The 26,812-nt window shown below is 43.7% G+C and overlaps 1 protein-coding gene and 1 pseudogene across 2 annotated transcripts in view; one reads left to right on the forward strand and one right to left on the reverse strand.

The window, feature by feature from the left end:
- ANKRD55 (ankyrin repeat domain 55) overlaps positions 1 to 26,812 on the reverse strand; it is a 422,110-nt gene that overhangs the window by 292,697 nt on the left and 102,601 nt on the right. The gene's annotated exons all lie outside the window — the stretch shown is intronic.
- On the forward strand, positions 4,172 to 4,272 carry LOC131756459 (U6 spliceosomal RNA; annotated as a pseudogene).

Consider the following 26,812-nt stretch of genomic DNA (forward strand, 5'->3'; position numbering starts at 1 on the left):
AGATCCCACATGCATGCCACAACCAAGAGTTCACATGCCACAATTAAGGAGCCTGTGAGCCGCAACTAAGGACCCCGCCTGCTGCAACTAAGGAGACCAAGTGCCGCAACTAAGGAGCCTGCCTGCTGCAACTAAGGAGCCGGCGAGCTGCAACTAATACCCAGCATAAACAAATAATAAATAAATAAATAAAAACAACTCTGTGGGACCCAGAGAGAAACAGAGAAGAGTCCCACTATGAAGCTGCCTTTTCAGATGCTTTCCAAGCTGAACAATGTTCTCAGAAATGGGTATGTGTTCTGTCTTAACATGTACATGTGCCCATTATATTTGAAATAGCACACCTCTGTGCATTATGCCGTATATTTCCCAAATGAAAAAATGTTCACCTCAACACCAGAAAAGCCCTGCTTTATAAATTTCTTGTTTCTCATGCAAGGAGTTCAATATGACTCTCTCCTGCGCCAGCCGGTCAATTTTGTCATTTGCCGTTAGTGGATCCTTGAGAAGCAATGTGAAGACCTCCAGTCCACAGAGCCAATTGCAGGCACGTGTATAAATTCAGATACCCCCAGCCAGGGGCAGGGGAGAGCTGAGCATGTGCATTTTAGGTGTAGGAATGGGGCTGGTGGAATTCTGCTACAGAAACAGAGATCAGAGCTAGCAGCACTCTCCTTTGAACTTGACCATTTAAAAATTTTGCCCCTCCCTGAGCAGTAATGAGGGCTGATGAGATGTATCATAATCCCAGAGTGTGAACAGACATGAGACTTCGATCACTCCAGCCCGGCAGAGGCAAGGAAAAAAATATCAACATGAGAACCCAACAGACATATGATAACAGGGATCATTTCCCAGGCCAGTCAACTCTGCATGGTCTTGTCTGCCTTGGTCCCGCAAAACACTACCGTCCAGTTTAACACAGCTGGACTGGCCTTTCAGAGGCACAGACAAACAGAGGCTAAGGCTGTGCCCACCAGGACTGACCTGAAAGAAAGGGAGGGGAAAAGATGGTGTTAATGGCTCCCTTTCACGTCCACAGAATTCTGTAAAAAAGCAGCAGAGGGCTTCGTCATTGTTTAATGCCCCTGAACATCACTATGTATCCAGGATGTTTTGGGTTCTGCTTAGTATTTGATTTGAGTTTCAACTATTTTAGCAGTAGACAAAGTAAAAGCTGAGTGGATCACATGCATTAAAATCCTGAAAGCCTTTCCAAACCTAAAGATAGCTAATAACTTTTTAGCCTACATTTTACATGCGCAAAAACAAATGTTTCAATAAAGTGTCCAAAATTCTTAGAAGAATCAGAGATAAGATGTTCCCACCAGCGACTTCAGTGTTGCTGGCCCAATTTAGCAGTTCGGCCCTTGGGAGCAGTCCCACTGACAGGACAGAGGGCTCTGGGAAGACAGGCCATTTGAAAGGCGAGTATTATTTATAAATTATATCCAAGTGGCCCAGTTCCTACAATTCCCAAGTTGCTTAGATTTTCAGAGTGGAAATTTAAATCATAGACCATTTGAGGTTGATTTGGTCTAAGCTGGGGACAATTTTGAGAATTCAAATGACAAAAAGAAGGCAAAACAGTCTCTCTTGGGACTGCTCAGGAGACTTGTCCTTGCTTGTGATGCCTTAGTTAGTCACCATCTGCATTCTGCTTTATAATTCACAAAGCCCTTTTCTCAGACTCGCAGAGAGGCCTCATGCTTTGCACCAGGGAGGAGCTGCTGAAAACACCCTCCAGGGGGAGGGAACCAAATGGAACAGTTAACTTACTGTTAGAACATATCTATCTATCTATGTATCTATCTATGTATCTATCTATCTATCTACCTACCTACCTACGTATCTGGCACAGGTTAGGTATTAGAGTTCCAATTCTACCTGTCTCCCATAAGCATTTCCCCACATCAGAAGCTGTGTCTGATCTACCCTTAGCCATCTCCCTGCCTCCTTCTCTCTCCCTCCTTCCCTTCCTTCCTTCCTTCTCTTTCCCTCCTCCCTCTCTCCCTCTTTCTTCCTTCTATCTTTCTGTCCATCCATCGTTCCTTCCATTATTTCTTGCGTTTATTCAGCAGTTGCTTAGTAGGCCTTTACTCTGCGCCAGCCACGGGGTTAGGTGTTGATCAGAGGTCAAAACACACTTCCTTCAGATGGCAGTAGAAAAAAAAGTAGGGCCTGAGCCCTCCCTCACCACAGAGCTCTATGGAAGCTCATAAATTCCAGCCCACGAGAGTCCATATATACAAAGGAAAGAAACCTTACCACCTCTACTTCCACCAATGGTGAATGTAAGACTCTGGGGAAAGATGATCTTCCTAAGGTTATAAAACTACAAGTATATTTGGTGGAGGGTTCTCTTGGGCCTTTAGACACACTGGCCATAATTCTCCTGGGTATGTTTTCAGTTTAGCTGAGGAAAAAGGGAGAGATGGAGGGATGGTCACGTATTACCAGGCCGATTCAATGAACCATGGCTGAAGGAATGGCTTTGAATCATAGACAATGCCTGGCTCAAAGCAGGCATTCAATGATTTTAGAATAAGTGATCCAGAGGATCATTAAGAAAAGGTGTTCATTCTTGCCCTGGTTCATTGACTTGTATGCATAAAATACATTAAAACAGGATAAGAAATACTTATCTAAAGGAAAAATGACTGATATAGCAAGAAAATCATAGGCATATAGGTATGTCATTCATTTGGAAGGCCAATGGCTGGCACAATATATACTTATAAAATTGATTTACAAATTAATTCTCTAGGAAGAATCATACAGTGGTTATTCTAGCAGTGTTGATAGCTACAGACGTAAGAATGCAATAATAAAGTAGGACAAAGAGAGCTAACCCAGAGCCTCTCAAACACTTGCATATATTGAAATTACCTAGAGGGTTTATTAACATATGCGTCCGTAGGCTCACCCCCAGCGTTTCTGATTCAGTAGGTCTAGGATGGGGTCTGAGAATGTGCATTTCTAATAGGATCCTTGGGGACGCTGAGCTGCTCCTCCATCTGGGAGCACGGTGAGAACCCCTGAGTTAGAAACCAGCTTGGGGAAGAGTGTAAAAGGGCATGGCAGAGCAAAAGCACATGACTGAATGTAGTGGGCATCTGGTGTCAGAGACTTTGAAAAAGAATTTGGACTAGGTAGTGGAGAGCTCTGAGTGCCAAAGTTAAAAAAGAAAAGACACTTTCTAAAGCAACAGAAAGACGTTAAATGTTTTTGATGAGAAGCATGGTGGATCTCACAACCTATGTTTCAGAAAGATAACTCTAGTGACAAGGTAAGGGTTCTAGGTCTTTTTGAAAGCAGAAGAAATTGGGTAGAATCTATGACTATTCTGTGTAATTTCATGATATGGTAAACTAAATGAGATAGAGAAATTAAGTGACGTGATACAAAATAAACTGATATTATCTCTAAAAATACTCTAGTATTATCATCTAACAATCTAATGCTATTGATTTATTATTTTAATTTAAGCAACATACTTTTCATAAACATTTTGGAAAATACAAAAAAGGAGAGAAAAGAAAGTCAATAACCCAAATTCCCACCACCTCCAGAAAACCACTAGTAACTTTTTTAGTGTATTGTCTCCATTTTTTTTAATGCTCAAGAGTATTTCACTCTCTGTGTTGTGACCATACTATAGATAAAACATTTTTCCTATTACTTTATAAAAATTATTTTCTTAAGTCATTGTGAACTCTTGCTAAACACAATAGTTGCATACAAGTATGCTATAGCAGATACTGATGTTTGCCTGTCTAACAGTCATATTCCAGATTTTTCCATGCCTGCTGAATTTCAACGTTTTTAGGCCAACACCTCCCTTATTTGACTTAAGTAAATCTTAATTAATATAAAAAAATCATGGTAGTTCCCTCTTGCTGGTAGTTGATTTAATCACTGTCTATTACTTTAAAAGAACGTCAAAGTTTTTTACTTTGACAATCAAAGTTCTCCATGATGGTAGCATGCTGAATAATGGCCCCCAAAGTTATAAGATCTTAATACCCAGACCTGTAAATGTTACATTATTTGGAAGATGGCTCTTTCCAGATGTGATTAAGTTAAGCATCTTGAGATAAGTCAAGTATACTGAATTATCTGGGTGAGTCTAAATGCCATCACAAGTGTCCTTATAAGAGAGAGGCATTGCTTGCTTCCACAGCACATGTACTAAAATGGGACAATACAGAGAGATTAGCATGGCCCCTGCACAAGAGTGACATGCAAATTTGTGAAGCATTCCATATTTTAAACAAAAGAAAGAGAGAGAAAGAGAGAGGCAAAGGGAGATTTCACACAGACACACAGAGGAGAAGGTGATATGAAAATGGAACAAAGAGAGATTTGAGCATTCTGTGGCCACAAGCCAAGGAATGCTAGCAGCCATCAGAAGGTGGGAGAGGCGAGGAATGAATTTTCCCCTAGAACCTCCAGAGGGAGCACGGCCCTACTGACACCTTGATTTTGACCCAGTGACACTGCTTTTGGACTTCCGGCCTCCAGAACTACTGTGACAGAATAAATTTCCATTGTTTTATGTCACCATGTTTGGTGTCATAGAAGCTGTAGGCAACAAATACTGTTCAAACCCTTCTTGAAATGTTCTGTCCAATTCTGGTCGATAAGACATGGTCTATGGAATGGAAGGGTCTTCTTGGGAAGACTGTCTTGCTCTTAAAAAGAAATACATGGGGGAAAAGTCTTATTTCTTCTGCCAGATGTTGTTGCACCTACATGTAACATTAGAACTGTGGAAGCCATGTCAGCCTGAGGACAAGCCAATGAGCCAAGGATGGGAGAGCAGAAAGATGAAAGATGGAACAAACTTGGGCCTTGGATGACATCATCAAACTGCTTTATTATTAACTAGCCCTGGAACTTCCCTATAATGAGACTTCTTACATGAGATAATCTTCTTATGTGAATTAACATGATTCTTAAGCTGTCTTTAGTTGGGTTTTCCCTAACTTTCAGCTGAAAGCAACATACCAAATGCATGCATCAAATGGATTATACTATAATTCAGAAACTGGCAAACTGTCGCTGCAAATAGCTGCCTGGTTTTGTAAATAAAGTTTTATTGGAGCGCACAGCCTTACCCACAGACCATTATCTGTGCTCTTTAGCATCACAACAGCAAAGTTAAGTGGTTGTGATAGAGACCAAATGGCTCACAAGCCTAAAATTAGGCTATCTGATCCTGAAAGAAAAGGTTCACAAGCTTTTGCCATCCTTGAACACAACCACTTTGTTATTGTTGGGTATTGTTTTTCTAGTTTCTCCAAAAGTTGTCTTTTTTACACAAGTTTTTAAACCTGTCATTTGGCCATATTCCTACATATAAGACGGAGTGCTATACATAGAGAAAGAGTCCAATAGGAACATAAATAAGCATGCATGGAAATAATTTACAATCATCTCCTAGACCATCTGGGATCTTATCAGAGTCTGCCAAAGATTGTAGTCAATGTGTGAGATTGCATTTTCCACTTATAAATAAGTACAGGTGATTACAACAACTTAATTTAAAACTGCAGCCTAGTCTAGAAGAAGAACAAGAAAACAAGCTTTTCTTTCCCTATTTTAAGTTTAAATCGGCCAAACCAAACTTCCTCTCGGGCTGAAAGATGTTGGTGGAACTTACATCACAGTGAATGTTATTACAGCTGAGAGAGAAAGGGCCCTGAACGGTGTCCAGTAGGCAAGTTTGAAGCACCCATACTTCACAGCTGCAAGCTGTGCTGGGGAGATAACTACTATCCAGTGTAAAAGGCAGGACTCAAAAGTGTGTCATGTAAATGGAACCAACTGTATATTTATTGATGTCTGACTGCATGCCAATTTTCTTTCTCTCTTAAAGAAAAAAAAGGTCAATTCTTTTTAGAAAGTTACCCCAAGCTGAGCTGGGCTCTGAAGGCACCTTCCTTTAAGGGATCTGGGTGGCAGGCAGTCCTATAGTTAGAACTGTGGCCGCACAAAAGCAGGCTTTGGGAGCGAGTCACTGACCAAATAACCCTTTGAACTTTGTAGGAAAGTCGAGGTGCAGCGGCCCCAGCCAAATATTTCTACTTGCTTTCCTAGAAGCTGTTCAGGAGTCTCTCTTGGTGCAGAAACAACGAGATGGTTGCATCTCCTAAATTTTTGCGGGCACTTCCAGGTCGCCCAGGGACAAAACTCAAATACACTGATGAGGTTCACAGGGATCTGAATCATCCTTGAGGATGAGCCGCACCTTGTCCTTTTTTCAGGGAAGAGTCATCTAGGATGATCCTGGCAGCCTGGAGAGAGTCCAGAGTTAACAGCCCTGAAGGTAACGCTCCGTAAGTGCTTAGGATCTGCTGATGTCTTCTCACACACACACATACACACACAGCCAAATGCAGCAAAAACATCACCACCAAATCCTCAGAAAAACAGCTAGATAGGGCTTCCCTGGTGGCACAGTGGTTGAGAGTCCGCCTGCCGATGCGGGGGACACGGGTTCGTGCCCTGGTCCGGGAGGATCCCACGTGCCGCGGAGCGGCTAAGCCCGTGAGCCATGGCCGCTAGGCCTGCGCGTCCGGAGCCTGTGCTCCGCAACGGGAGAGGCCACAGCAGTGGGAGGCCCGCATACCGCAAAAAAAAAAAAAAAAAAAAAAAAAAAAAACAGCTAGATAACCACTGACAACAGTGTGTCAGAATATGAAAAATAGAGACAGAGATTTTCAACTCCATGAGTACTCAACAAGAATCAATAAAAGTGATTTGGGAAAGCTCCTGCCTGGAACTTCCAGCCTATTACGCAGTCACTTTCTTTCCAAAACATCTGATACAGGAGCCTTCTATTTCCTTTCCCAAAGAATGCTGGATGTATGTTAGGTTTTCCATATCAACTCTGCAAAACAATGACTACCACCCCCCCCCCTTTTCTTAACTGAGATAGACGTTAAAATCTGTAAGTGAGGAAGCACTCATTTTATTGAAGATTTTCAACCCTTGTAATATTTAAAGTAAAAATGATAACTCATAAATAACTGAAGTAAATAAAACTTTCGATTTAAGATGTTAAGAAAAGAGCAGTTAAAACTAGAACACCTTTCCTTTAATAACTTGGAAGCGTTTTTGTACACGTTATCTGCTGTCTCACTTCAATTTGATATACAGCCCTATAAAATGAGCTATTCAATAGCTACTAAGGCTCAGAGTGATTAAACGACTTATTAAGTTTACATTGTTTTCTTGTTAACCATGTTTATGATCATTATTAAAGTAGTCTATGCTTCTAAATATTTTAAAACAAGAAACTTAGAAAATTATTCATTAGTTCATAACTTGAAAAAAAAAAAAAACCCTCAACCAAATAAAGGAGTCTGATTTGGCAAGGAGGCACAGATTTTACTATAAAACAGATGTATACAAGTAGCTGGAACTTCAGAAAAGTTACTTGGCCCTCTGAGCCTCATTTTCTCATCTGTAAAATGGGCATAACAATATCTAACAAGCAGGATTGTTATAAGAATTAGAAATAAAATATGCAAAGGTTCTGGAAAATGGTAAAATCACAATAAATGGTAGTTATTCACATTTTCTTCCAGGAAGGCATTTAGATATCAGTTGTTTGCATTTTATATGTAATTTAAAATATTTATTATCTACAATGTTCTATCACAATCACAAACATTTTGACATATACTCTTTATACACGAACTCTTTGCAGATATTACTGCCTAATAAAAAGTGTATATACCATCTTCCACAGCAACAGTCCCTATTGTTGGGCATATAGGTAGTTTTCCATCTTCTCTCTTAAAAATAACACTATGATGAAAATCTTTACGCTAAAGCTTCACCCACATTGAATACTCTGGAACAGACTCCAGAAGTAAAATTACTGGGTTAAAGGTCCATGGTCCGTGTGTTCTAATTGCTTTCTGAAAGGATTATACCAATTCTCACAAGCAAAGCAGTTGAGAAGAGAGCCTTCTTACCTCACTATCACTAGTCTCTGTCTCCATCACTCTGGAAATCGGTGAAAATGTGACCACAGAGAGAACATCTCTCAGGTTTTGATTTATATTTCCTTGGTTGTGAAGTGAGGCTGAATTTTTCTAAATATATGTTAAGTCTGTTTGCAAATTAATTGTTCTTTTCTTTTCCCATCTTTGAAGACTTAATGTTTTTCCTATAGATTTGTATGAGTTCATTATTTATGTGAAAAATGTTAACCTTGCTGAGTGGCCTGCCACCTGAATCAAACGGGCAGGGACAGACAAGACAGCGATAACTGCGAGGGAAGGACACTGACGAACCTCCTGGGTTCTCAGAAAAACTGGTCCCATGATTTCAACTCCCTGAAAGTGTACAGCTCTGAGAAAGCAAGAAAAGAAAAGAGGAGGAAGAGAATCAGGTCACTAACATTTGTTGAACGTTAAACACAACTATTCAACATTTTACACCAAATATTTATTGAGCAACTATTCTATATCAGGCTTTGTTCTAAATGGGATATTACGGGCTTCCCTGGTGGCGCAGTGGTTGAGAATCCGCCTGCTGATGCAGGGGACACGGGTTCGTGCCCCGGTCCGGGAGGATCCCACATGCCGCGGAGCGGCTGGGCCCGTGAGCCATGGCCTCTGAGCCTGCGCGTCCGGAGCCTGTGCTCCACAACGGGAGAGGCCACAACAGTGAGAGGCCTGCTTACCGCAAAAAAAAAATAAATAAAAATAAATGGGATCTTACAATGGAGAAAAGAGACAGGGTCTCCACTCTCACAGAGCTTATTTATTGAATGCTTCCTGAATGTCAGGTGCATTTCCAGAGGCCTCCTTGTCTGTTACCTCAAGAACTCTATGTGGTAATTATTTCTGTTTCTATGGTTTTCAAATATGAAAACCGAGTCTCGGAGAAGTTGGTTTCGTCGGCCAGCAGCAGACAGCAAGCAGTTCAGTGCTGGGGTCAGGACTTGAACCCAGGTACCCAGGCTCCAAAGCCCACATGTTCTTACTATCCTAATAAATAAGGTAAAACTTCAAGTACAGGCAGTCTTTGTGCTGTAGTGCAGTACTGTAAAACTAACCATGCAGGCGGAAACCGTGCAAAATGGTCTTAATGATCACTGGTAAAAATTACAATTGTTTGGTGACCTTTAGAAATTTTTGTCAAAATAGTAAAAACTGTCAGTTATAAATGTATAATGAAAAAAATAATAAAGCAAATATTTATTTAGCACACTGTAGTTTAACATATTATTTAGAATTAAAGTGTTTTATTTTTTGTAAAAACATTATCTAGAGTGATTAGGACCGTGCTTGCCTTCTTGTCATATACCTTACAATACAGAGTAAGTATCTTTTCTATGCCTTGGTAAATTGTCAGTCTGTTGTTTAAATCTGGATGTTTCCTCCATTTTATCCTTTGCACTTTTAATACCATGAAGTACCTGAGAGTCCCTTTAATGTGTGTGTGTGTGGTAGGGGGTGCTGGTGTCATTTCCTCTGAGACATCATCTTTTTGTCATTTTCCACACTTACAGAAATAAATTCCTAAATCCCTTTGGTCGCTTACCTGGAGTCTCTAGAATGGCTCCAGTGTCAACATTCCCATGCTCAGCTATATTTTCTAAACTCAATTTACATCCAATGTGAATTTTACTTCCTGAATTCTCACTTTGTGTTTCTTTCTTCGCTTTCATTCTTGTTGACAATCCATTCCATTGATTATCCATTTGTGTAAAATGTCACATAGGTTATCACTGGAAGACAAGGAGGCAACCCAACTGCACACTTTGCTGTTTGTGTGTAAACTGAATAACAGACGCACAGAGACCAATCACCAACAGACTTTGAAAGAAGTGGCACGGTTGTGATGGTGAGGCACATATTTAAGAAGTGATGAGCTTCCTAAATATGTGTACTGATGAGCTAGTAGCGCTTGTACTTCACGCAAGTACTCACGGTTCATATACCAGGGTGACTGAAATCTAAACCATGTTGCTGGAGGGGACTGGTTTTATTTAACTAAACTGTGGTGACTGAAATTCACACATATTGGAATCCTACAAAATGAGGACTACCTGTATTATCTTTGGGTTTCTTGGCACTGGGTCTTGCACACCTGTAACAATGAAATGATAGCACATTTCAAAGAAGGCAGCATTGATTTTATTTTGCCAAGTTGTTTTTTTTCCGTTGTGTAAAATAGGAGGGTGTGGCCACAGAGAGCACTATTGTTTAATCATTTCGTTAACAATCCAGCCCACATAAATTTCTCCTCACCCCTATGGACCTGCTCTTTGAGGATAATTCCATCTAGCTCACAATATAGTAGTGAAGATATTTCCTGTCTTCATGAAAAACACTTCCATCCTCTCCCTGCCCTGGGGAGGAAATGGAAAGAGAATGCTTATCCATCACAACAGGATGTAGAGCTGTGTACCTGAGTCCTCCCCCATGTCTCAGATTTAATGCAGTCATAACCCAGGCACAAATCTAAGTAATATGCCATATGTGCAGTCCCCAAGAGAAATCAAAAGAAACCTGCAGGAAGTTAGGCAGGAGAGCAAGCCCCAAAGACATTGAATATTCCTTGCCAAAATATTCCATTTCCTTTGTGGCCTGGTTTTGATGCGACTCAGTATGTACATCAGTGCAGGGGGTGGGGGTTTGAGGAGTATGGAATCTGCATTTGTCTCACCCTGGGGCAGATGCTATTGTTAAAGTGAGAAAAGGCACACCAGAAGGTAGAGGTGCATGAAAAACGAAGAGCTAGGGCTGCCAGGATCAGAGTGCATCCTGAGATCATCACGGCTGGACAAAAGTGTATAGTAAGGGGAGTGTGTCTTAGTTGGCATATCCCAGAGGCTGATCCTGAATGTGAGTAGTTAACTTGGGTGGCAATGCCAGGAAGACCAGGAGTGTGGGGAAATGAACCGTGGAAAGCGAGGAAGCAATACAGAATAGGTCAGTGAGCAGGTTTCTAATGTGGGCAACCAGGGCTCAGTCACCCTGGGGACCTCTGTGGAATGATATTGAACACATCTCAGAATCGTCCCACTCAAGAGACAAGGAAGCTGTTGAAGGCAGCTCAGCCTCTTGGTTGAGAATGACTGGATATCTTTTAAATTCTCAGCACTTAGGATCTGCCCTGCAGGCAGCAGAACACACCCTCAGAGGCCAGAGGGAGCCTGGAGGCGGAGTCACAGATTCTTGCAGTAAATACCCAACTGAAGTTCACAAAATGGTGAGTATCAATAGATAAAGGTAGGGCATCAACAGTATCCATTCTTGGGCTCTAACTAAACTATGGTCTAGGCACTGTTCTAAGCACTTTGCATGTGTTAAATCATTAATATATGCAAACCTACAACAAACCTCAAGGTAGGTACTATTATCATCTTTTTATAAATTAGGCACAAAGAAGTTAAGTAAGTTGCCCAAGCTCAGAGGCTAGGAAGTGGCAGAGGAAAAATGATAAGCAATATGATACTTACGGCTCCATGTAATCTCTATACCATATTGCTAACACTCTCTGCAATGCATGCTTGATGGTCTCTATTTCCTTTGTTTTTCCACAAACTTTCTTAGATTTTTAAGGCTTACCGTATAGCTGTGGAACAGCTTCATTTTTAAATAGGATAAATGAAGAACACTTAGTGGAGGAAGGCCCTTTATGAGCAGGGTCCCCAATAGCACAAGGTACCAGCGGACTCTGGACAAGATACCTGAGTTTATACATAAGAAAGAAATACTCTTTTCTTATTTAAGCCACTGTGTTTGGGAATCTTGTCATTCGAATGACCCAATCTGTATCCTAACTAATACACAGGATAATGTTGGGAGTTTTCCTTACGGCTCCCAGACACCAAACACAAAAGAAGATATGTCAACCCAGCCCTGCCTGAGACCTTACACAGGAGGTGCTGAGTTAGCATCCGTGTACCTGCATTCCTGTCCCCGTTGGGTTGGTCATGGATGTTTCTTCTCCTGCTTTGACTAAAAGAGGACTCAGCCTCTTCTAGAATTTCCTTTCCTCGTGCAGGGAGCCGGTACAAGAGACAACATGATTAAGTCCTCTTAGGCTCTTCCACAAGTTACTGCTTGATTTCAAGGCTGCCTCACCAAACCAGTCCTGAGGTTTCTGTGCCCACAGCTGTCAGCAAACTTCCCACTCCCTGCTTGTGTTGGCTTGTATCACCATGCCACGCTGGAGGTGTCAGCTAAAGCTGTTTACTGGCTTCATTTAGAAACACCTTGGGGTGTTCTTAAAATTCTGCTTTGAGCAGCAATATGGACAGGGATGGCAATGAGGCAAGAAAGGAATGGATATAAACACAACATAACAAAATTGTAATGAAGTCACACAGAAAAACACGAAGGAACTTTTGAAAAAGTGGTATGTTATTTAAATCCAATATTACAACAAACACACACATACACACATGTATATGTATACATACATGCACACATATAAATATATATGTACACCTATGTGTCATTTCAGGAGATCTTATCATTTTTATGAAGCTCATCCACAGGCCATGTCCTAGGCTAAGTACAATTCTATAGCCTATTCTTCTAGGCTAAAACAACAACTAAAAAATAATAGACAAAATACTAGTTTAATATGCTTCAAAAATAATAGCATCTAAAATCATATTCTTATTGCAAAAGCCACAGGAGCTTCCCCGCTGATTTTTGTAGGGTCAGTGAACATATGACAGTGAGATGTGGGCAGAACCAGATCATACAAAGCAAAGGGCTCAAAATCAGCTCACACAGGATGAGCAAATACCAAGTTTAAAAAGCACTTGACCAGGGACTTCCCTGGTGGCGCACTGGTTAAGAATCCGCCTGCCAAAGCAAGGGACACCAGTTTGAGCCCTGGTCTGGGAAGACCCCATATGCCACAGAGCTACTAAGCCCGTGTGCCACAACTACTGAGCCTGCGCTCTAGAACCCGCAAGCCACAACTACTGAGCCTGCGTGCCACAACTACTGAAGCCCACGCTCCTAGAGCCCATGCTCCGCAACAAGAGAAGCCACCGCAATGAGAAGCCCGCCCACCGCAACAAAGAGTAGCCCCTGCTCACTGCACCTAGAGTAAGTTTGCGCACAGCAACAAAGACCCAACGCAGCCAAAAAGCCAAAAATAAATAAATAAAATAAAATAAAAAGCACTTGTCCAATCTCCAGGAAACAAAGAGTCAAAGAGGAGATAGATCACAGAGCTCGTCAGTGGGAGAATCAGGGCCCATTTCTCCTGTCTTTGACGCTCCACAGCACTCAGTGGTCTCCCTCCTGCCGTATTCTTACCTGATGATGGTACACTTCACCCCTGCGTTAGAAGGAGACTCCTGAGACTTCTACTCCCTCACTGTGCACCACCCCCTATTTCCTAGAGTCATGCCACCCTGCCACCTGCCTTACCCAACTCTGACCCACAGGGTCTGGCCACCTGCCTGCCCCAATGTGGGTAGGGATTCATCAGAAGGGAGCAGTTAAGAGGGAAGTCAGGAGAAGAGTGGGGCATGCTCCTCTCCGCAAGTGGGGAAGCTGAAGCAACGACGACCGGAGAATGCAGCACTGCCTGCCTTCCGCAGCCCAGGACAACATCCAGGCATCCGCATCTCTGCCTCCCATGGGCCAACACACAGCCTCTTTGTCTTGGCTTGAAACTATCCACACTAGAACCCACTGTCTACATCTTCTTTCTCCCAAGAGTTAAATGAATTTAGGAAGTGTTCCTTGAAGTCACTTGAAAGGGGGGCTCGTGACCCAAGCAGAAGAGTGCTGTGTGGGTTTTGCTCTTCCTCTGGAGTGACTCTATAGGAAAGCAGCTTGCTGGAACCAAGACCCTAACACTCTCCAGTCCCTAGATAGGTACAAATTCTCTTATCAGAGTGACCCATAAAAAGCCAATATTGATGGGGCATGAGTTCCTTCTACGTGGAAAAGACGGGTCTTACTCCTGATGACCTGGGAGGGGACAGGGCAGGATTGTAAGCAGTCCTTGGTTTGTGTTCAAATCAATAAAGCCATCTATTCCCAACCCTCACCCTAGCAGCATTTCTTAATGTAACATGTGATCATTGCTTAAACAGATTATAATTCCAAAAAACACTTAGGGGCTTGTGATCATGATTACCATTAGGTCTTAGTTCTAGCTGATAACTTTAAAATACAATCACACTGAAGTAAACATGGCAAAAGACAAGAAATGGAGGAAATGAACATGTGGTATGTTAGCATTGGTCTTTGCCTAGTTTCGGTTAATCTATATATGTTCCCAAAGCACCTTTTAGGGGGAACCAAAGACATGTGAAATGTTTAATGTACCACAGCCCTAAACTCTCTGATTCTTGGCTATGGGTCAGTAGGCTGATATTACTCAACCCAGGCATACTTGAAAAATGTAGCTAAAGGATTGATAAACATCAAAATCTAAAATGGATATTACATCTGTGCAAGTCTGAATTTCATTAAATGACTATAAAAAGGGGAAGAGTAAAGAAATAAATAAAGTATATTGGGTAGTTATTATGTGTTAGGCACTGTCCTGGGTACATTATATATAAAACTTATTTAAGCGTCATAACAATTCCATGCACTTGGTACTATTACTAATCCCATTTTACAAGTGGGGAAGTTGATGTCCAGCATGGTTTGGTGATAGGCTCAAGGCCACCGAGCTACTTAAGTGGCAGAGTCAGGAATTAAGCCAAGAAAGTGTGACTCTAGATTCATATGCTCTTAACCAGTATGTCACATTGCTTCTCAATGCCTAGAATACAACTGTCATTCCTAAAATAACATACAACATTTTCGAGATGTGTTCATTCATTTAATATATATTTACGTCACACTGGGAGCTAAGGATACAGACAGTTGAAAATGACTAGGTTCCTGCACTCTGGAGTTTACAAACTAATTGTACGGATGAGTTGCACAGAACAAAAAAATAACCATAGAAATAAATAAAAGTAATGTAAACTGTGATAAGTGCTATGAGAGAAATGAAGATCCTAAGATATTAAATAAGGGAGAGGACTCTCTTCACCTAGGTTCTCCAAGGAAAAGTTTGGCAAAATATTGCATGTAGGTAGTTTACTTGGGGAAGCAACCCTAGGGAAGAGGGTTGAGGACCAGGGAAAGGAAAAGCAAGAAAGAGGAAAAGCCGAAACTAGGGTATAGTCTCAAGTTGGTCATTGCTGTGGTCCGTGGTAGCGATCCTGTCGGGGCACTGAGGAACCATATAGCATGCACCTCAAAACTGTCCATCTGAGGGACTAAAGAGAGGAGCATTGGCCTACCAGCTCCCACTGGTCATGTGTCATCAATTCCCTCCCATTCCCAGGCTGTGCATGTGAAGTTCCCACTGCAGCATCGGAGAAACCCTCAAGCAGTGACCAAAGGAAGCCAGGAACAGCCGAGATAAGGTTCTGGCAGGTGACACCTGGACAAGGCTCTTGCTGTCACAATGACTGGAGTTAGAAGTTGAGCTGAGAGGCTTTGAGGAAGGGGCAAGAGATGACCCTCTTAGGTGTTTGGTCAGAGAAGGCTTCTCTGTGGAGGCGGCTTCTAGGCTGAGACCTAGGGAAAAAAGAACTAGGACGGCAAGAACTGGGAGGAGAGTATTTTCAGGCACAGGAAACAGCATGTTGGGAGGCCCTGCAAAAGAGCTTGCACTGTTGAGGAACTGAAAAATCAGGGTAGCTATGGTGAGTAAGGGGGGGGGGAAGGCAGTCCAAGATGTTAGAGTGAGAAGGACAGAGGCCAGATCATGCAGAGCCTTGAAGGGCATGATAAAGATGTATTTTAAGTGAGTATGAACTCATTGAAGGGTCATAAAAATGTACCCTACTAACCTCCAAGAACTATGTATGAAGTTGAGTGGTCATTCTACACTAGGAAGCACCATCTGGTTGAGAGTACCCTTGACCAAAGTATACCGTGTACTGTACTGAGGCCAAGAGTGAGGGCTTCCCTCCAAGTCAGGGCAGGGCAGACGGCTTGTCCTGGGCTGCAGAGCTGGGGTCAACAGGCAGGAATCCAGTCTCCAGCAAATCGTCCATGAGAACAACTTAGAACAAAGGCTGGAAGGGGACCAGGAGCAGGACTGGACAGACACTGCTTGGGGAACTCCTGGGAGTGAGGGGGCCTTCATTTCCTTTGTCTGCTGTCAGCATTATTGAAAAACATCTTGAATCCCCAAGATTTGGGAGAGCAAGAACTCTGAAAGGAACTCTTGTACTGAGGGCTCCTGACTCTCTCCCCTTAAGTTGCATTTTCATTTTTCCCTGGGAAATCTTTTTCTTTGATTTCTGTCACAACTGCTGTGCTAGGCCCAAAGGGAGGCATTAACATTCCCGTCCAAGCCTCAGCAAAACCCCTTTCCCTTGAGATATTTGTTGAACAGGAATTGCCTGTCTATGTTTATTTAAACATATTTGCCACATGATTAATGAGCAACACTTACACCTGGGAATCATTAAACAGGTAATCTCCATTTCCCTTGCCTACATGACCTTTCCTTAGCTTACAGGTTCATCAATGTACATCCTGTGTCTGTAATACCTTTTATGGTTGTGTTAGTCAGAGAAGGCTAACTGCTTAACAAGAGTAAAATTCCAGTGGCTTAACGCAATATGAGTTTATTCTCATTCCTGTCCCAGTCCCATGCAAGGCTGCAGTAAAACTCTGTTCCACACAGTCACTTGGGGATCCAGGCTCATTCCTCCTTATAGTCCCGCCTTCTTCTCAGTCTTTAAAGACATCTTCATTTGGTCAGCAGAGGAACAAAGCGAGTGCATGGAAAAGGTGCCACACTCCTAAGAGAGGCATGTTCACTCTGATGAGAACTGGTCTCGAGGACCATCTGGTGCACAGGATTGAGAAGTGCCATCAACAGGAAACCCAAGAAGAAGAGGGGACCTTGGATGTCAGCACCAACAGCCTCCATCACAGTGGTGAAGGGTAACAAAGGACCTTTCTAACCTCCATGAAAAATATGGAAACTGCAAATGCATTTCATCATGTAATAAAGGGCAGGGACAAAGATGTATACTTGGCTTCCTAAAATGCATAGAGTAATAGAGTACTTGGGTACTAAAATTTAGGTGTCTTTTTCTTAGTTGAAAAACTGCCAAGCTTGCAAAGGCCCTTTTATTCCCTTTCTTTTTAAATTGCAGTAAAATATACATAACATTAAAATTTACCATCTTAGCCATTCTTACGTGTACAGTTCAGTGTGTTAACTACATTGACATTGTTGTGCTACTAATACCAAGAACTCTTTTTGTAACCTCAGAGTAATAAGTTAACATTCAAGAAAATAAAATCTGTGTTCACAACTCCCCACATAAAGAAAGACTACAGGGCTTCCCTGGTGGCGCAGTGGTTGGGAGTCCGCCTGCGGATGCAGGGGACACGGGTTCGTGCCCCGGTCCGGGAGGATCCCACGTGCCGCGGAGCGGCTGGGCCCGTGAGCCATGGCCGCTGGACCTGTGCGTCTGGAGCCTGTGCTCTGCTACGGGAGAGGCCACAGCAGTGAGAGGCCCGCGTACCACCAAAAAAAATAAAAGAAAAAAGAAAGACTACAAACATTTTTAAAGAGTACTGTGACAGTAGTAATGTTATTTTGGTTTTAGATCAATTTTCAGTATACTGATTATTATTGAGGAATATTACCTAGTCTTCTGTTTGTTTTAATTGTGGTAAAATATATAACTCTGGAACGAGAGTCAGGCAAGCCTGAGAGGGTCTGCATAAATGGGAGAGGCTGTGGAGAGGTGCATAATCAAACTGATATCTGATACACACCTTGAATAAATTCTTCCCTGATTTTCCATAGTTCTTGTTTCATAAAATCATAAACTCTGAATTAAAGGGAACTTCAGTCATCTAGTTTCCGGAAAGCCCACCCTGGTTTCTCTGGCATTGCCTTGAATTAGAGTCTTCTGTATATAATTCTTCACTGGGCCTCACCAGTCTGCCAATACAGCGCAATCACCCTCACTACAATAATCGCAATTAATAGGCACCCCTGTTTCAGCTCACTTTCAAGTCTCATCCAATGGTAAGTCAATAAACAGCATTCCACATGGGCTCGCTGTCCTGCTGTTCTCCTGTTCTAGATCTCCATCAAGGGGTCTCTTCTGGAACCTCTCACCACTGCCCCTGCTGCTGCTACCTGGTCCCATGGACAATGCTGAGATCCACACCCTGAGGGCCATCACCTAGGAAATGCGTCCCAGGCTGTGACCTCTCCTGATGTGTGATCCAGGCAGAACTACAGAGCAGGACTCCTCTCCATATTTCCTGGAAGCTGGAGAGCCCTCTCCCTGTAGGACGCATCCCCACCCCCATGCAGCAAGCGTGGAGAACAGTCACTGGCTTGACCTCTTTATCCCTCCCTCACACCCAAGAACCCCCCCAGTACTGAACACAAACCTCACCTTTGCTGACTCTTTTCCCCCAAAGCAAAGAAGCTCAGGGAGAGAGTTGCTTGGCTCCCAGCCCCATCAGTCCCTCATGCAGCCTCCAATATGTCTGAGCCTCATGTTCATGTACTTTTCCATTTTGATCTTCCCTGGGCATCATAAGCTCACTGAGGACAGATGAGCTTGTGTCTTTTTTGTCCACAGCACAGAGACCCACAGCTATTCACTGCCTGACAAAGAATGAATTAAAGAACAAAGACACCCACTACACAAGTTTCCCTGGTTACCTAGCCATTCCAAGACAGGTGGTAGAAAGTTGTCATATTGTTTCCAAAACAACTGTTTTTATACATGTAGGGGTTTTATTTATACAACTTACCTTGTTTCTGATCTCTCCAAATCTGACACTTTCCACTTAACAGCTAGAGGTTAATAGTCACCAGCCACGTAGGATAAAAAACGTTATCAGATTCCACTGGAATGATCGTTTATGTTTTCTACTCAGATAATAATAACACTCTTTTTTAAAAAGTCCAACCATGTGCTGGGGCCCAAGCAACAATGGAGAGCCTGGTAATCAGATACCTGAGCTCTTCACAGTGTTGCAATGAATGATTCTTTTCTTCCTCTGCTGGTCTTTTCTAGTCTTGCTTTCCATTTCACAGTTTTGTTAAACATTCAGGTCAAGGTCAGAGCAAGGGACTATCTCAGGGTGGGCAGAACTGAATTTAGCTACACAGGGCCTCTCCTCAGTGAAAACATTTATCACCCAGCCAAGGAGTCTGTCTTCAGATTCCAGCAGAAAAGAAAGAAAGAAAGAAAAAAAAAATCTCCCTTAAGATGTCAATTTTGCTTTGCTTCGCCCCAAGCTAACCCTGTTTCAGGTTACAAGAATGAGTCTCCCGCAGAGGGGAAAGTGCTAGACCTGAATTCTATTTCTAGCACTCACTGTGACTCTCCGTGACCTTATCCCGGACACTTCTTCAGCTTTGCCCTGCCCTCAGCCCCACCCTGGCTCTAAACTGCCACCCTCTCCTTACTGCAGTGTTGTATGTAAGACCAGAAAGATTCTCCAAAGTCCAAACTCAAGCAGTGCCTGGAAATGAGCCTCAAAAGGCTGGCTTCCTATACTTCTGACATGAAAAGTCTAAAACTGACCACTAAGGTATAGACATGGAGATGCTATCTTCCATGGGGGTGGAATTCACCCGTTTCCTGGAGGTATTTGAATGCCCACAAAATCCCCTCCTAAAGGAATGGCAAACTGCTCTGCATCCAGCCCACATTTTAGGAATTTAGTCTCATCTCGTGGGAGCCATTTGTGTCACTGGCACTCATAAGTTGTTGAAGCAAAAAAAGCATGATCTTACTGGTAAGGAGAGAACAAAGCACTCCCTTTCGGAGGTGCTAGTCCCAGTGTATTTTATGAAAAGGAAGGTGATCGTGTGAAATAGTAGATGACATTTTTCTGATACTCTATACAAACCGTGATGACACATGGTGCTGCAGCTCTGTTGTTAGAGGAGGGGTAGCCTCCCTTGAAAAGGAACACTTTGGAGGAGATTAGCTGTATCAATTCCCCAGGTGGCCTTGAGCGATTTACTTCATGTCCCAGCCTTAGTTCTTCTATACAATGGGGTTTCTGAATGAACTAATTCATTATATTTTGAGACAACTGAGAAAGTGCCTGTACAATGCTTAGCACATGTCAATTAATTTATGTTGTTGTCTATTAACAATAGTAATAATATTAAGGTTCGTGAAGAAAATATACTCATGAATGGTGAGCAATGGAATCGATCCTAGTAACCCCTTTGGGGCCCTAAGTTCCCCTGATAAATACTGCTATCATAGCACCTGTAACACGTCATTGTACTGTTTACTTGTGTATGGTCTCACTATTCTGAACCCCCTTCTCTTTCATTGTTGAATCACAATAGGTTTTCTAGTACAAGTCCTATAGAATCTTTGTTTAGTGAATGAAAAGTAAAGTCATAAATTAATGAGAAGCAGTAAGCAAATGAATGAATATCCTCTGGAAGGGAATATTTGTCTCATTAAGCCAAGACAATTGTTTCTTACACAGATTATTTCTAGAAAAATAGCATTTTGCTTATTTATTATGAATCCCTCCCCCCCACCCCCGTCTCTCAGGAGGGCCACGTCCCAGATTCAGAGTATTTTCCCAAGAGTTGTTTGGGTGCTTAAAGTGTTAAACACAGTCTCCAAAACTGTGGGAGATTTTTGATAGGACGAGTCCATTTTCAATGCTGCTCTGACTTCCAGATGTGGAAGCCAGGCATTTCACAGTGGATGAAAGGAAAGAGAAGTGATAACTGCTCAAATGAGCATCTGATTATGGAAATCACTAGGTTTATTGGGATTTTTTTTTTAATTTTTATTTTTTTTTTGCTGTACGCGGGCCTCTTACTGTTGTGGCCTCTCCCGTTGTGGAGCACAGGCTCCGGACGCACAGGCTCAGTGGCCATGGCTCACAGGCCTAGCTGCTCCGCGGCATGTGGGATCCTCTCGGACGGGGGCACGAACCCGTGTCCCCTGCATCGGCAGGCGGACTCTCAACCACTGCGCCACCAGGGAAGCCCGGAAATCACTAGGTTTTTGAGGAGTGTACATTCTAAGCTTCCTAAAGTAAGTCTTGCCTGGATGCATTTTCTTGTTCCTCAAGTGGGCAGGCACAGCTCCCTGCAGATGCCAAGATGTCAGGGTTCCCAGTTTAGTTTGTGTAACGTTCTCTAATCCATCAGAACAGTTGCAGTAGATATTTTGAAAACTAAGAGAATCACCTCCAGCATTTTATCTCAAATGGGAACTTACTCAAACCATTATTCAAGCTTATTCAAATAAATGAACTTGGTCTCCTACATACAAGACTTATTAAGCTTTTCAAGATGATGACAGCAGAACATTAAACCAAGCATAGGCCCCCTCTGAGCAAGGGACCCTGTGCAGCCACACAGGTCATAGGCCCTAAAAAACCAGCTCTGGTGGCTAACGACTACCTAATAAGCCAAGCACTAGGGATCTCCAACCCCTCTGCAGTGAGGCCAGCTGCTACAGCACTGAAACAGAAAACGGACACCATCAAGACCTCAGCATTAGCCCTCTTCAGACTATCACACTTCCTCATAGCCTCCATCAGATAACCAGTTTCCACTAGTGTTTTTTCTCCTTCAAATCCTCAGTGTCCATGAAGCATTTCAAGGCTATCTAAAAATAAAAATAAATAAATAAAATCCACAAAACCCCAAACCAACAAGAAGAAAAGCCTCACTGGGTCTAAGGCCCTACAGACACCGTCTCCCTAGCTACGAGTTGCAGTTGGTGTTGAACGATGTGCCTGTGCGGTGAGTGAGGAAGTAGAAACAGCACATACTGAAGCCAAAGAAGCGAAATCCAAGGCTGCAACCCAAAACCCCAGGGAAAACGCACTTAGGAGGCATGCCCCCGGAGTCCTGGCCTCATGCGATATGCACGAGCAAGTCGCTTTCTGGATAGTCCCTTCAAAACGGGGTGCCGTGAGGGAGGGGAGCCCCAAACCACCACCAGCATCAACTGCAACGGCTGTAACTGCACAGAAAAGAGACGCTGAGATCACAGGCAGTAGGGGCGGAATGTCCTTCTCGCTGGTGGATAATTTGATAAGGAACCTGGATTCTGAGCGGCCTCACAATGGCCTATTTATCCAGCTTCTCACGCACCCCCGGCAGCCCCAGCTGGGAATCACGGGGGTGGCAGCCGTCCCCGGAAAACGGCGGCGCTCCGGCACAGGAAAGCCGGCTGATACACTGATCTGCAGACAACGCTTCTTCCTTCCTGGGAATCGGCCACAAAGGCAGCCAGCTGACCTCGGCTGAGCGCCGTTCCCCAGCCGAGAAGGGCAAGAGAGCAGGGGAGGGTGGGAGGGGGATGGAAAGAAGGAGGAAGAGGGAGGGAGGGAATCGCTGGACACCGCCCCCCGCTCCTTCCCCCAGCCACCCCCCCCAACACACACAGATTCACTGGGCAAAAGCCTCACACGGAGTGACAGAGGCAGAGGCCACGCTAGCAAAGCCCGGGCTCGTATCTCTCCGAGCCGGGCCGGCCAGGGCCGGAAGAGTCCCCGTACCCGCTCCCACCCCTCCGCGGCCCCTCCGCTGCTCGGCCGCAGCACACAGCCCTTCCGGCCCGCTAGGTTTGGCCTTGCTCTGGGAACCGGTCTGGTGGGAGACTGAACCGATTGGCAAGGCCCTCCCCTACTGTCCCCTGGGGTGGCCCCTCCCTACAGCTTTTGGTCAAAAGCGAAAAGAAACACAGACATTTGTGTCACCCTATTAAGCACACAAGGCTTTGAATCGCGCATCAAGCGCAAAGACTTCTCATCCTCCCCTTGGCAGGGTGGCTGGGTAAATACAATAAAAAGCTTTCAGGGAGTTCCTAAAACTTATCCCCTAACATCCCTGGCCACAGAGAACCTTAATAGTTAATTTCTTTCTCTCTTTCTCTCTTCCTCTCTCTCTCTCTCCCCCTTTCTATCAAATGAAAACATCTTATTTTCATGTTATCATTTTTTAAAAGACAATTAGAAACATTGGCAGGATGTCAGATGGCGGATTCTGAGATGCTCCAGGCGCTCCCCAGGAAGCTCTGTTTTCAGAAGACTTGACCCAGCAGCTGGTCCCTGCTGCCCTAAGATGTATGCTTTCACTTTTTCACTCCCCCAAAACTTGGGAGTCTTGAGACAGCCCTGGAAAGAGCTGCCTATGGAGGAAAAGGTCTGGAAAGGGCAGTCCACAAGACAGCAGAAACCCAGGGGAAGGGGAGCTAGCTCTGTGAACTTGGGGACCTCTGCCTGCTGGCTGGGGAGGGGGTGGCCTCTAGGCTGCAGGTGGGGCAGTCAGCTGGGAGCCAGGATGTCCTTGATCTGCTTTCCAAGTCGTACACAACACCCACAAAGGAAAAAAGGGTGGAGGAGGGTCAAATCTTCAGCTGTTTGTATGCCCTGGTACAGGAGACACTGTCTATGGTCAGTTCACTGACCCCAGAGGGCTCCAAGGAGCCCATACCTCTTGATCCTGGACCCCACATTCCCATCTCCAAACCCCACCTACTCAACACACTGCCATTAACAGCCTAACCAGAGCTATGAGCTTCTGGCTTGAGCTCCAGAAGAAATTTCCTCCAGTGCAGCACCTAGAGAAGTACTTTGGAGAGCTGGACGAGGTATGGCTAAGGGCACAAGGTCTCTGAGTTGACGCTTCTATAAACATTGCTCTATTCAGCAAGTGGAGTTGTTTCTTGACCTAGAAGAACGAAGAAGTTGCAGGAAAGACCTCTTGTGCTCTGTGGCAGTTTGGAGACCTAAGTACATTAGCCCTGCTGAGTAAGACTTCCTTCCGTGACCTACTGGGAACTGCCCCCGTCCCCCCGGTCATCCCAGAGATTGCCAGTCAGGCACTGGGACCCTTCCAAGCCCCCATACGATTTCCTATACGTTGGGGTTTGGGTGGAGTTCCCAGCAGAAAAAGATGTGAGGGCAGCAAGCAGTAGTTACCTTTGGCCTGAAATGAACTTCTTGGGGTTTTTAGATCCATCTACCCACTATGGGACATTGTTTGCTACAGTGCTTCAGGAAAATGAGAAGGAGCTCCTTCTTAGGAATAAATTGAAGAGCTTTTTGAGATCCAATTATTCTTATTATGGTTTTGGACAACATGGAAAAGAATATGAGCTATGGTGACTATTTTCAGAGGAAGGAGACTTTGCATTTGCAAGGTCACAAGTTTTACAATCTTAATATTGACATCAATATCTTTGCAAAGACATCTGGGTAAAGTGCAGTCATTCCCTAACACTTGTTTAATAAGCTCTCACAGGAACCTGTTGAGGAAGGCTGTTCATTGCCTGCCCAGGTTGTGTCTTTGACTCTGACTGTCCCCAAACTCAATGGAAAAACCCCTGAGAAGAATGAACTTGGAGAAACCCAACCCGATCCACAGTTAATGCCTCATCCAGCATCCTTTGTCTCTGCCTTATTAGATTGTAGACCTGCCCCCTGCCCCCTGCAGCCTGCCCTTTCTCCTGCCTCCACTCTGCCCTTACCCCTCAAATCTAACGGCAGACAGGAAGCTTCCTGGCCCTGACCCTCCAAACTCTCCCTCAAGTCCTGCTCGTCCAGCTACGAGAGCAACTTCCTTGCCCTACCCACTGACCTCTACGGCAGGTTCTCCTGATACATGCTGCCCTTCAAGCTGCTTTTAATACAACTTCTGACAGCAAATACCCAAAAGACCTCAAGATCCTGATCAATTACTACCATGAATAAATACACAAGGATACTTTCTTACTTTGTCGAGAAAGCAATTAGGATTCAAAACCATGTACACATTATGGTCTATAGAATGGCCTCTTGTTTAGACCAATGTTCATAGCAACACTATTCACAGTAGCTAAAAGGCAAAAAGAACCAAATGTCCATCACTGACAGATGGATAAAAAAAATGTGGTATATACATACAACGGAATATAATTCAGCCACAAAAAGAAATGAAGTACATGCTACAACATGAATAAACCTCCAAAATTTTATGCTAAGTGAAAGCAGACAGACACAAAAGGCCATATATTGTATGACTCCATTTATATGAAATATTCAGAATAGGTAAATCAGTAGAGACAGAAAGCAGATTAATGGTTGCCAGGGGCTGAGGAGGAGGGAGGAATGGGAAGTGACTACTTAATGGGTATGGGGTCTCCTTTGGGGGTGATGAAACTGTTTTGGAACTAGATAGAGGTGATGATTGTATAACATGTAAATGTCCTAAATGCCATTGAATTGATCACTTTAAAATGGCTAATTTTATGTTATATGAATTTCACCTCAATAAAAAGAAAATCCTTCTACATCTTTTTTTTTTTTTTTTTTTTGTGGTACGCGGGCCTCTCACTGTTGTGGCCTCTCCCGTTGTGGAGCACAGGCTCCGGACGCGCAGGCTCCGGACGCGCAGGCTCAGCGGCCATGGCTCACGGGCCCAGCTGCTCCGCGGCATGTGGGATCTTCCTGGACCGGGGCACGAACCCGCGTCCCCTGCATCGGCAGGCGGACTCTCAACCACTGCGCCACCAGGGAAGCCCCCTTCTACATCTTTGAAAAATCAGTTTATTCAGGTCCTTCCAACCCTAATGGTCATTCTTCGGACAATGGAAGACTGGATAGAGAGGAGTTAGGAGGATGAAAATGACAAATGTCCACTTTTCTTCTAACTGGTTGATCACAGTAATGATGATGATGATGATTGTGATGATGATGGAGGAAAGAGGCTGAAAAGGGGTCCCACAGGTCAGGACAATACAGTATTCACAGAACACCTGAAGCAGGACCATATTCCTCAGAAACCTTAAACTTTGACCCACTGTGACCCCACTGTTTCTGCAGCTTTGCCCAGAATGAGGGCTGGTAAGTGATGGGACCAGGATCCCCATCCGTGTTTGTCCAGTAGCAGAACCAACACTAGTTTTGACTGTACCAGTCTCCCTAAAATGGTGGTGGATGTTTATAATCATAGCTCTTGGATCATAAGAAGACATTCTCCATAGACCTACATGTAATAAAAATATTAGCTAATAGTCAGTATAATATTTAGCACATTCCAGGCACAGTTCTTTGTGATTTACATATATTAATTGGTTAATTTCCACCACTGCCCTGTGAGCTAAGCACTATATTTATCCCCATTTCACAGATGAAGAAACTGAGGAACAGAGACATGACAACTGTGTCCAAAATCCCACAGCTGTCAGGCAGTGGCATCTGCATTGACAATCAAAGAGAAGGCTGTTGGCTACATAGCCTCTATTAGAGCTTGCTTCATGGGCACCTGAGTGATTAATCACAACTCTTCCCCCATCCCCTTATGGAATTCAACATGTTTCTCCTTTGTTCTTTAAGGGGGATCATGTCCTCCAACATCTGGCTCTGCTGCCTTTGGCACCAAAAGTGTATACATACCCTGGAGCAGAGACTTACTGAGTTTCCTCCACAATATTTTCATGCTGTTTCCTACATTAGGGATATAAATACAACAAAACAATAGCTTGTCTTTCGTTTGCCTTTGCTATTGTTTTTGCGATGAGCTCGGTGAAAGGACATGGAGACAGTATACAAATAGCTTTGCCTCTGAAATTAAAGGCTTTTCTTTGCTGCTGCAGGAAGTCCAAAAGACATTCATTCTTTTTCCTGGGTAGAGAGACTGATTCATAATTCTGTTTTATCTTGGAGTGCCATTTTGCTTTTCTCTTCCTCCCTCTTCACTCTCCAGAAAACCTGGTAATTCTGAGCCATAAAGCCATGATGCTCCTCTGTCAGTGAATTCGGGGTGT

This window comes from Kogia breviceps, chromosome 4 (assembly GCF_026419965.1).
Source record: "Kogia breviceps isolate mKogBre1 chromosome 4, mKogBre1 haplotype 1, whole genome shotgun sequence".
Taxonomy (NCBI): Eukaryota; Metazoa; Chordata; class Mammalia; order Artiodactyla; family Physeteridae; genus Kogia; species Kogia breviceps.